A 12,278-nucleotide genomic window follows, 5' to 3' on the forward strand; every position below is an offset into this window, starting at 1 on the left:
GTTTCTTATAAAAGTATGCAATTACCATATGACCCAGCAATTGTACTCTTGAGAATTTATTCCAGAGAAATTGAAACATATGTTCACATAAAAACCTGTGCACAAATGTTCATAGCAGCTCTATTCAATATAGACCAAAATGGGCTCTTTACAGCTTTTGTGTAGACTGAATGAAGACGGAGTCCAGGTGTCCTTCAATAGATGAATGTTTGAAATATTGTAATAACTATATTCCATGTACTACTTATCAATGAAAAGGAGGAAAGTGTTATTCATTCTACCATTTGGATTAATCTCTAGGAAGTTATACTAAGGAAAAAAATCCTAAAAGAATAATATTGTATTATTTTATTTATGTAACATTTAAAAATGTTATTTTAGAATTTTAGAAGTAGAAAAATGATTAGTGGTTTCTTAGGGGTGAAGGATTGGTTAGAGGATCTGAGGAAATGGTTATGGTTACAAAAGAGCAACATGAGGGATACATTTAGTGATGCAAGTCTTCTATGGATACATGAACCTATGAAAGTCTAACATTTTTTGAAAAAAAATTTTTTTCCATGTGTTTTTATTTGTGCATTTGGTGAAAATAAATTATAAATATATGAATGCTTGAAGCTTCTGAGAATATTTTAAATCTCTTAGGAAAAATGTACGCTGAGCTTGGGTGTGATAGACAGACCTTCAGGCAAATCTCATTGGTTTCCATCTCCTGGTGTCTATGCCTCTGTGTATTCCTTCCCTCTTGAATGGGTGTGAGACTTAAAACTTTTAAAACTTATTTCTAACTAATAAAAATGAATATGCATATTATATATATCATATATACATGGCAAAAATGGTAAGGTGATAGAAGGTCAGTTCTGTGATTACATTACCTTACATAAGGGTAAGGTTTGATGTATCATGGCAAAATGAAATAGAGATTCACCTTTCTGGTCTGATGAAGTCAACAATCAGTTTGGGGGAGCCTATGCCACAAGGAACTACTGTTGTTTTTTAGGAACTGTGAGTGGTCTCTAGGACAGGAAAACCCCCTCGAGCTGATAGCCAGCAAAGATGCTGGGACTCTCAGTCATGAAGCCATAAGGAAATGAATTCTGCTGAAAGAAAGAGCTTGGAAGTGGATTCTTCCCCAGTCAAGATTCCAAATGAAAAACAGTCCACCTAACACCTCCACAATAGCCTTATGAGACCCTGAGCAAAAGTACTCAGCTAAGCCATGTTCCTGACCACAGAAACTGCAAGATAATAAAATGTGTGTTGTTTTAAGCTGCTAACCCTGTGGTAGTTTGTTATGCAGCAACAGAAAATTAATACAGTGGGCTTTGGTTTTGCAGATCTATCTATCCTCTACTTATTGTGGGATTTTAGGTATACACTGCAAGGCATGAGCTTTTAAAATATATGTGAGGAGTTTTTCAAGTATAATAGCCTACTGCATCAGCCAGGCCTTCATCACAGTGAAATCAACAGAAAGTCTCAACATTTAAACAAAAGTGGGTTAATATGAATCTCACTTAAAAACAAGTGAAAATTAGTGTTTAGAACTCTGACTTGTACCTAATCCATTCTTTTTTTTTTTTAGTTACTTCTTTGCTTGGCTTTCTGTTTTTAATGAAAAAATGTAGTTCAGAAATTTTGAAAGACATTTTGTTATGCATTGGTATAAATTGGAGAAAAAATATTTGAGATGATTCACGAGTGAATGAGTCATCAACAGATGGTTCCAGTTAAACCTTTTCTCAAAACACATATTTACCAGGGGGTAAAACAACTAGTGCAGATGTCTGGTTTAGACAAATTTGTTCTTTTTGTTTTTTAAAATGTAACTCAGGTAAATATAAATGTTTTAATTTGGAATGGAATATGTTATAAAACATTATTTTATATGTGTCACATGTTATAGCCACACCACAGAAAAGTAGGTGATTATATTCAAGGTATTAAATATTTAGAGCAGGTCAAAAAGTGGGAATATGTAAAATCATGTTTGCATGTTAAAGGACCCTAATATTTTCATACAAATCATGACAATAAAAATTCTGGCTATGATTATGAATGTTTTGTTTGAAAGAGAGAAAAGAAAGAGTGAGGTTACACACATTTTTGGCCAACTGATATGGTTTGGCTCTGTGTCCCCACCCAAATTTCATTTTGAATTGTAATCCCTTTGTGTCAAGGGAGGATCCTGGTGGGAGGTGATTAAATTATGGGAGTGGTTTCCCCCATTCTTTTCTCCTGATAGTGAGTGAGTCTCAGGAGATCTGATGGTTTTAAAAGTGGCAGTTTTTCTTGTGCACGCTCTCTCTCTCACCTGCCACCATGTAAGAAGTGCCTGCTTCCCCTTCTGCCTTGATTGTAAGCTTCCTGAGGCCTCCCCAGCCATGCAGAACTGTGAGTCAGTTAAATCTCTTTCCTTTGTAAATTACCCAGTCTCAGGAAGTTATTTAGAGCAGTGTGAAAATGGACAAATACACCAACTAATCAGCAAAATATTATATATTTTATTTTTTCTAATTGTGTTTTGCAAAATAGTTTAGAATGCCTAATGTGAAGAATGCAATAATATTCTAATAAAACTAGTAGAAGGAGGTATCAGATATTTCTCAAGTTGATTTTGTAATTCTGGTATAATATTTAGGGTTCTCCAGAGAAACAGAACCAATAGAATATATGTATTCTTTTGTATTATTTCAAGGAATGTATGCATTATTTAAAAAAATGTACTATTTTAAGGACTAGGCTCATATGATCATGGGGCTGACAAGTTGAAAATCTATCAGGCAGGCCAGTAGTCTGGAAATGCAGGCAGAATTTCTATGTTATAGTTTAGAGGCAGAAATCCTTGTTCTCTGGGAAACCTCAGCTTTTGCTCTTATAGTCTTCAACTGATTGGACAAGGCCCACTCACATTATCTAGGGTAATCTTCTTTACTTAAAGTCAATTGATTATAAATGTTAACTACATCTACAAAATACCTTCACAGCAACACTTAGATTATTTGATTAACTGTACTGTAGTATTTTTAAGATGACAGAGAAACTAATAATCACATCTGGTTTCATAGTTTGCTTTCTTTTAAATGTATATACATATATGTACACAAATTACATATTATACATATATATTTCTGCATATTAATTCAATTATTAAATTGATTAATATAATATCCATTAATACAAATATGTATTCATCAATATTATTTTAATTGATATGTTTTATATATTCGTTAATTCTACTTCATTTATTAAACATTTTCTATACTGTGTTCTGAGAACCAAACAACAAATAAGAGTATTATTCTTATATATTGGAGAAGTTCAAATTTCATTGAGATGAAATATAATCAAGATTTTATGAGTATTATTATAGCATTCCTAGTTTTCTATTTGAAAAAAAGCCCTAAATTGGAGATCATTTATTAAAAAATTATAGGGTAACTCTATATGCAAGGCACTGGACTATATATGCCCAGTATAATTTAAGGGTTAAAAAAATAAAGTGTCTTTTCCCAAACAGTTTAAAATCTACTGGGAATTGTTTCAGCTCTTAATTTGGCCACTATGTAATACAGGACATGTTACTATAATTTGAAATTCAGTTTTCTTATCTGTGAAATGGGAATTGAACTAAATAGTATTTCAGTAAGATTTTTTTATGATTCTAAAACATTATCATTTTCAAGACTGTATAGAAAGTTATTCTTTACTGGTAGAATAGATGCATTATTTATATTAATTTGGTTTCAAGTAGAAAAATAGCAATTGATAGCATGTGTTTAAGTAGTGAGCTCTAGATATATTTTCTCTTATTTAGATTAACATCTAAATTGCCTTCATAAAACAATAAAAATTAATCTGAAAGACTGATAGAGAAAATTACCAATAAGTAGGAAATGCAGTGGCCAATAGCAGAATATGTTCTTTAAGTTTGCTTAAGCATTAGATGAACAAAACTTTTTTGTGATAGCTAATTTGTTATTAATTATATATAGGAAAAAATATCATGTGAGGCTTGAGGATTTGAAAAGCTCTGTGTGTTCAAGATTGTTCTTTGCAAGTCATGTTATGTTTGTCTCCAAATTAAATCTTGTTTTCAAAATTTGGCCATCTGATGATAAAGGGGACCCTTCATTGTAAAATAGATATTATAAGGATGTAAGGTTTTAAAAATATTTGAATGAGGTGATGTACTCTAATTCTTTGTATTAATTTTAATTTTAAAAATCACACAGGTCAATAAAATGATCACGATGCAATTGGTAGCATGCGTAGTTGATAATTCGTGAATTTGAAGAAAAATGATACACTATTTTGTATATCTTTTCTTGTTGAAGAAAGACCAAACCTTCCATTCTCTTACTGAACTGCTTATAATTTTCAATGCACATTGAAGTTTCATTCTTCGTATTTGCTTTCTATTTTCATGGTGATAGGAATGGAATGTGATCTCCATCACTCAACCATTATCCTGCCCTTTGTGGCCATAGCCTTTGACTCAGGCCTGAGTTCACCACAACTTATTTTTACAGTGATCCTGACATGCAGCCAGTCCACTTGGCAGTATTTTCACTCTTGCTTAACTGATTTCAAAATGAAGATTCTTATTGTTTCTCTTCAAAGCATTTCTAGTTTCAGCAAGAAACCTTTTAAAATAAAACTTCTGTTATGCAAATGACTGAAGACAAAATGCATTTCTTTTCCAATTCCCTGATTCCGTCTCAACTATTAAGTTCTGTAGAGCTCTCCACTTTTCAGTCTTATTTATAAAGATATTATCAAATCTAGCAATATTTCCTCAAGAAATTGCTGGGCAGTGAATACTTTTTTTATAATGGTGAATGGGTTCACTGTTTTCATATACTGTGTTGTAGAAAATATATCCAATGTGTGTGTAGCAAATGCTTGTCTTGTTGCGTATTAAGTTACTGAGTTGTTTATGACTATCAGTGAGGCAAAGGGAACATTGCAAGGTTTGGGACTGGAGTTATTTTCTTTCTGACTTTTGGTGTTCTCCTTTTAAGGTTTTGTTTTGCTGCTTACTCTATGCATTATTTCATTTCAGTTTTTTTTTCTTCCTTGGTGGACTTTTTACAACCTACTAGGAATTGATGGGCTTCGAATTTTCAAAGTATAATTTACTAGTTTTCTCTCAATCACAATGTTGAGTGACCATTTATTTATTTATTTATTTTCACAGAACTAGTTTTATAACCAGGGTGGTTGCAAAAATAAATCATAACTAAAGTATGTAAACTCATCTTGCTTGTAATTTTGGTTTATAGCTTATCCTAGTGGTTCCCAAACTTTAGTGTGCACCGGAATCACCTGGTTTAAAACCAACCAGACAGCTGGGCCCCACCCCAGAATTCAGTAGTTTTGAGGGGTGGGGTCTGAAATTTTGAATTTTGAATGACTACCCTGCCAGTGCCACTGCTGCTTGGCAAGAGACCACAGTTTGGAAATTACCTCTGCAGAACATGAAAGAATAGTAGACGCTAGTCATTTTGTTCAAATAAAATAGCACACTGTCATCTACTGAAGAGGGCACAAATGCCATTGTTCTTAAGAAATAGCTGTGACTTTCTCTTCTTAAAACAGTATACCTTCTTTAAGCTTAGCTCTTGCATATTCTGTGAATAAAACTCGAATCGAAGGAATGGCCATATTTCTGACAAGTCATGAGGCTTACCAAGGTCAATTTCATTTGCTGTATCACTTAAGATACAATTCTACTTACAATTGCCTGGCATGGATGATTGCACTTTTTTAATGTACATAATGCATTTGACACTGAGAAATAAGAAGCTATGAAAATAAGGCTGACAGCCAGTAAAGAAGTTTTTCCTTAAATGGTTGCAATCTGCCAAGAGCTGATAAGGAAAGAATCCCATGGGGACAGTGACAAAAAACTTAAAGCCATCAAACCCATGTCAGCACTAGGCAAGAAAACAAATAGAATTCCAGACAATTCAGAACAAATACTACAAATCAGAGCCCATACTCTAACCTCCTTTCAATCTTACACTTTCGAAAGACAACTTAGAAGTGCAAAGGATGGTGAGCAACTCCACGCTAATACTTAACATTGTGCCTTTATTTTGACTTTCTTCTGTTGAGCTGGAGTTACATTTGTCTTCAGTAAAAACTTTTCTCAGCTTCTCTGTGGTGCATATCATATTGTCTCTAATGTAAAATGCTCAAGAAAAAAAACTGAGCAAAGGTGAGTTAATTATTTAAAGTTGTGTGTTAATTATGATGAATTAGAGTAATGAAGTTATGCTTAGCAGATTTCTGTTGTGCCTTTACATTGTCTGTTCTAAATGGTTTTGAAGGTATAAAGTATTATTGGAGAAGGATATTACCATATGAAGTTAAAATTATTAATAATAGCTTCATGGATCCATACCCATGAAGTAGATAGTTAATTATTCCTCATTTTTCACGTGGTATTATATAAAAGGTATGTCTCAGATTTATAATTTTTTAAAAATTTTGACATTAAAATGAGTTGTGTGTCAAATTTTGATACTACTTCTTACGTAGAGTACTTAAAATGAATGGGAGCAGAAAATGGATCAACTGGAGTTGTTGTGACTTATGTTATCTTATAGTTTACAACATTTTAAAGTTGTTCAGCTAAGGTAGATGGGCATAAAGCTAATAATAACAGTATCGCTCTATCATTGAAAGATTGCCATATGCAAGGTAGTACTTCCCAGGCTGTGAACTGCACAACTTCTTCAAAATGTTTTACAGATGACATCCCATGGAGTTTGTGGAATTTTAGATTTAGGGAAGTCAAATAACCTGAAAATCTTACGCAGATGCTAAATGCTGAAGCTAGAATTTGAACTTGTCTTATCCTTTTAATTATACTGCCTTATTACAAGTTTATATTAATGCATTCAAGGTTATTTATATGTGTGAACAACCTCCTCTTGTTGATAAAAATATACTAATATCAATGATTTCCCAAAGTGGGATTTTATAAAAGACTGCATAGAAAGTAAATGCTGTTGAAACCAGGTAGGGGTGAGGATAGCCATAGATCTTTATAGTACAAATATATTGGTATATTACAGAAACATCCTGCTTAGTTGAAATGCAAAAGTGATCAAGAAAACAGTGCATCATTTTGTGGATTTATAAGAGACTAGGAAATCCAGGGTGAGATAGCTCAGTGAATGGTGAATATAGTGAATGTCTGTGAAATAAGAGGAAATAAAGACTCCCTAGCGTAGAGCAAAAGATACTGACTTTAGTGATGTTTTTATTTTTCTCATGTATTTTTTTCTTCTTGTTCCAAACTGTAAAATAATATGTGCATTTGTTTTCTGCTAAATCGTTGTTTTACTGAATTCACTACTTAACTTATCAGTGATAAAAGGAGTTATTTCAAAGACTTGGCCAAGGCAGCTGAAGGTATGAGAATAAACCAACTTCTTGCAAATAAAACCAATAAAAACAAAACAAAACAAACCTAGAGTGATTACTGATAAGGTTTGGCTCTGTATCCCTACCTAAATCTCATGTTGAATTGTAATCCCCATTGATGGGGAGGGACCTGGTAGTAGATTATTGGATCATGGGGGCAGATTTCTCCCTTGCTGTACTCATGATAGTGAGTTCTCATGAGATCTGGTTGTTTAAAAGTGTGTAACATCTCCCCTTGGTGCTTTTCCTCCTTCTCTGGCCACATAAGATGTGCCTGCTTCCCTTTTGCCTTCTGCCATGATTATAAGTTTCCTGAGTCTTCCCCGGTCATGCTTCTTGTACAGCCTGTGGAACTGAGTGGATTAAACCTCTTTTCTTTATAATTTACCCAGTTTTACTTATTTCTTTATAGCAGTGCGTGAATGGACTAAGGCAGTTAGTAAGGGAAAGCTTCTCTCTTGGTATTGCTATGGTGTTTGGGCTCAGTTTTACTCATTGTCTTGTACAAGCTCTGAACCAAATCATCAGCCTCTAGCAAGTATAGTTTGAATTAAAGATAGAAAGTATAAAGCATGTCTATTTTTCTTTTAATTAATTTCAGTTGCTGGAGAAAAGAAAAAAAAGATAAGAAACATGTAAATAAAGATAATTTATTCAGAAAAGTAGTCAAGAAAATAGAATGGCTTCAATGCAGAATATTTGAATCATTTCAGAAATAGCATCAAACTGGCAGAAGTTTGAATAAAATGACAATGATGTTAATAAAATAGCAAATGTACTATGTTTCAATAATAGAAGTGGTAAATCATTTTAAATAAGTTAATTATAAAGGTAAATTTTTACAAAAATGATAGGGCCAGAGAGATATTAATTTAAAATTATGTGAAAAAAGAGACATTGAATAGGGCTATAACTTTATAATCTTGATATCACATAGTATTGATTCATCAGTAAGGAAGAATTTTTTAAATTTATGATACTGTATAAAATACTTGAGTTTAACTAAGAAAGATCTCATTAAATTATTTTGTAATCACCAAACTAGGATATTTTATCAAGATAATAAGCATTCTAATGATCAGATAATCCCTTAAAAGATCTTTAGGTAGCCAAATGAAAATATGCAGGTACAAATTGTTTTTTTTTCAAGCAAACAGTATTATTACACCCTAGTTAATTGAATCCCCAGAACTGATTACAACATTACTTCCTTCCATAAGTATACATTTAATAGCAGTAATTTTCCTTCAAAAAAGTAATGTTAGATTAACAAACATTGACATTGGTCTAAAGGGGACTGTTATACATCTAAGATATAATTGTTAGTAGCAATTAAGCTGTTTCACAGTTAAAGCTTACTGAAGGAAGCAGGGAAAAATGAACAAAGTATTTTGTAATATGAAATGTACCTACTGCACACCTGAATCATTGAAAAAATACATATTTGTAAGAAATATAGAGCAGGCAAGAATGAATTAAAATATAGGTGCCAAATATGAAGTAAGATTTACATGTTCATTAATTCTGACAATATATTTATAGAATGACTAATATGGCCTTTTTGTGTAGGATTTACATTAACTCAGTTTTCTTGGAGAAAATATTTAGAAGTTTAAAATGTTTGCTCTGTAGAATGAGAGGCGCAGTTGACTGAAGACACAGAAATAACTGAGAGCACAGTTGAGATTGGAGAAAATGAACATGGTACTCTTCAAAACAAAATGATGTAATCTAGAAGCATTCAGCAGCCTCTTGGTAGCAATAAAGAATGCATACAATTTACTGCATTAGTTTGAAGTGTAGCAGAGCAGTAGACGTACGTTGAAGTGTTGTGTGAGCTTCGGTTGCACAAAAACTTAACGTAGAACTGCAAGAGAAAAAGTCTATTGACTACATGAAATTTTAACATCAAAAGGATAGGTGGAAAAATTAAAACCAGCAAACAAAACTTGAGTCAGAAAGATAGGAAGAAAATTAGATCAGAAGAACATTAACACAAACAAAATTGCAAAAGAGATGTTAAAGAGGAAAACTATTATTTTCATTTTCAATGCTCCAGAAAGCTTAAGGAAGACTGGGTACAAATGTTAGGGATGTCAGGAAAAGTCTCTCAGATGTTGTTATTTCTATGTTTGAACCAAAGCAAGGACCAGATCACCAGTGTACTTAATTCATAAATAGAAATTGGTGCTGCTTTATCAACACTGCTGGTGAGAAAATCTCATGTTTTTATTGTGGTGAAATTCACACAGCATAAAATCAATCATTGTGAAGTTTGAAATTAAGTGGCATTTTGTACATTCACAATGTTGTACAACCCAAAGCCTCACTTTTAATAAGCGTAGTTTGTCTTGAAACATAAAATGAAAAAGCCTGGAGAAATCATGTAGGGAAAGTATTGACTTGTAGCATAGACCCGAAAGAAATGAAAGAGAACATTTGGAGTAGGTATGGGAATGATTCCACTCTTTGCTGACTAATGGATTAAATTATGGTCTAGGATATCTAACAAGAAACAAGAACATCTCTATCTGGTAGCAAAGAACTGACTTCGAAGGAAACACCCACAGTGCTACTTCAGCTAATCAAGGATTGTAGCAAAGCTGTGGTTTTCTTGATAGCTTTATGTCCCCTTACAGTTGTGCATACTTTATTTTCCAACAAGTACCACCTTATTTGGTATTATAAAAATTTTATAGCATGCTAGGTCTTTTTTTTTTCTTCTACTTTTTTTTTTTTTAACAGCAATTATGTCTTACAGAACAGGCTATTTTAAATCATCATTTAAATATAAAATATTTTTAAAATACAGTTATAAAATGATTTTCCTATACCTGCAATTAGTGAAAGTATTTCTGGGAATTATAAGCTCAGGAAAGAATTTTAGTGTTAGGAGGATATTGAATGGAATGGAAGAACTGTCACATACAAATGATGAGATTAGATAGATTTGGTTTTGTGGTGTCATGATATATATTGGCTTTCATCCAAGGTTCCTGGCTCACAACTTCTGTAGCCCTTGTTACAGTCTTTTGTTATAATGTTGGGTGTGTTAGGCCTCAGGGGCAGGCTTCTAACCTTCTCTTGCCCTCCTTTCTCCTACCTTTATCTCACCGGCCCCAGGCAGGACTCTACTCTTCCCTGGCCTTTCTGAACTTGGGTCTTAAGAACTTTCCCAGAGAGGGTCCTGCCCTATATTCTAGGGGGAAGGAATACTGATGTCCTGAAGCTTCCATAAAATCCCAAGAGGATTGGGTTAAGGGGGCTTCCAGATAGGTGAACACATGGAGATTCCTGGAGGGTGGCACACCCGGGGAGGGCATGGAAACTCCACACCATTTTCTACATGCCTGCCTATGCAACTCTCCATAGATACCCTTTGCAAAATCAGCAAATGTAAGCAATTGTTTCCTTCAGTTCCGTGAGTTGTTCTAGCAAATTAATTGAACCAAAACAGGGAGTCATGGGAACCCCAATGCCTGATGCCAGTTAATCAGAATTTCAGAGGCCTAGAATTATGACTGGTGAGCGAGGGGCAGGCTTGGCTACTGAACCCCACCCTGTGGGATATGATGCTATCTCCAGATAGGCAGTGTTGGAATTAAACAGGAGGACACTCATCTGGTGTCCACTGCTTGGTGTGTGGGGAAACTCCCCCCTACATTTTGTCACGGAAGTCTGTGTTGATTGTTGTGACATGAGAGTAGAGGAAAACCATGGTTTGAGAAAATCTTCCCCACACAGTTTGTCTCAGGGGAGAAAACAAAAGCTAGTAGAAAAATGTAGAAAGAGAAAAGAAGACAGTGGTAACAGTAGCCTAGTGTGCAAGGGAGCTGTTGCTTTTTCTGAGTCACTTTATTCCAGGCTCCGTCAGTGGTCGGCATGGCCTGTGGAAATCAATGAGAACTTGTCCACCAGAAAAAATATGGAGAAAACCCAGGAAAATAGTAAGGGGAAAAGAAAAGAGGATAGGTTGACTACCTCTCAGAGAAAGCAGAGGGACTCTGAGCTCATGCAACAAAAGCAGAAGGCAGCTAATGAGAAGTCTATGCAGACAAAAGAAAAATAATGACTGGCTATTTGGAAAACCTGGGTGCTACTGCCAACTGGGTGTGTCATAAGCTCTAAGGTCAAGATTCTGTAGAGTGAATAGTCATTACATATGTTATGACTTATCCTTTAAAAACTATTTTAAACTTTACCTTTCAGCTTGACTTAGTGTGATGTTTTAGAAGCATTCTTCAAAGAATAAAACACTAACCATAAAAAAATGTAGAAATATGAAGATTGAGAATAAGAGTGGAGGCACAGATGTGGGGAGTCCAACTGCTGGTTGTTTTTAATAGGAGAACTTGGTTAAGTATTTACACTGCTTTCTTTTATTAAAAACCATGATGACCTGATTCAGATAGTTGCCCTTCTGCTATGAACATGAGATCATAGATGAAACAAAACCTTCAAAGTAAGATCTAACTAAACACCAAAGAATAAAGGAAAGATTCAAAGAGACAAAATATAACAAAAGTCAACATGGTGAGAGCCAATGGCACTGCAGCCCACAGTAATTTTTACCCTGTATTTAGGCATGAAAGGCTGGGTGTAGGCTTGTCATTCACACAGGAAGACCAGAGAGACAGCCTCAGGCTGTTGCAGGTGGGTAAACTGGATTTTCTAATCCTGCATAAAAATATGCATGAAAATCTTTTCACAGAGATTCTCCAGTTGTGAAAAGTGACCTAGAAAAACTCTACATACATACAAAGAGATTTGGCCTTAAAATTTTTGCTCTGTCTAGGTTCTTAGATATAAAGGAGGGAAGAAGGGAAGGCACGTATAAA

General features: G+C 34.1%; 1 pseudogene; it reads left to right on the plus strand.

Moving 5' to 3' along the window:
• Positions 1 to 11,322: 11,322 nt before the first annotated feature.
• Positions 11,323 to 11,509, plus strand: LOC100580050 (annotated as a pseudogene).
• Positions 11,510 to 12,278: the final 769 nt, after the last annotated feature.

The sequence above is a fragment of the Nomascus leucogenys genome, chromosome 7b (assembly GCF_006542625.1).
Source record: "Nomascus leucogenys isolate Asia chromosome 7b, Asia_NLE_v1, whole genome shotgun sequence".
Lineage (NCBI taxonomy): Eukaryota > Metazoa > Chordata > Mammalia > Primates > Hylobatidae > Nomascus > Nomascus leucogenys.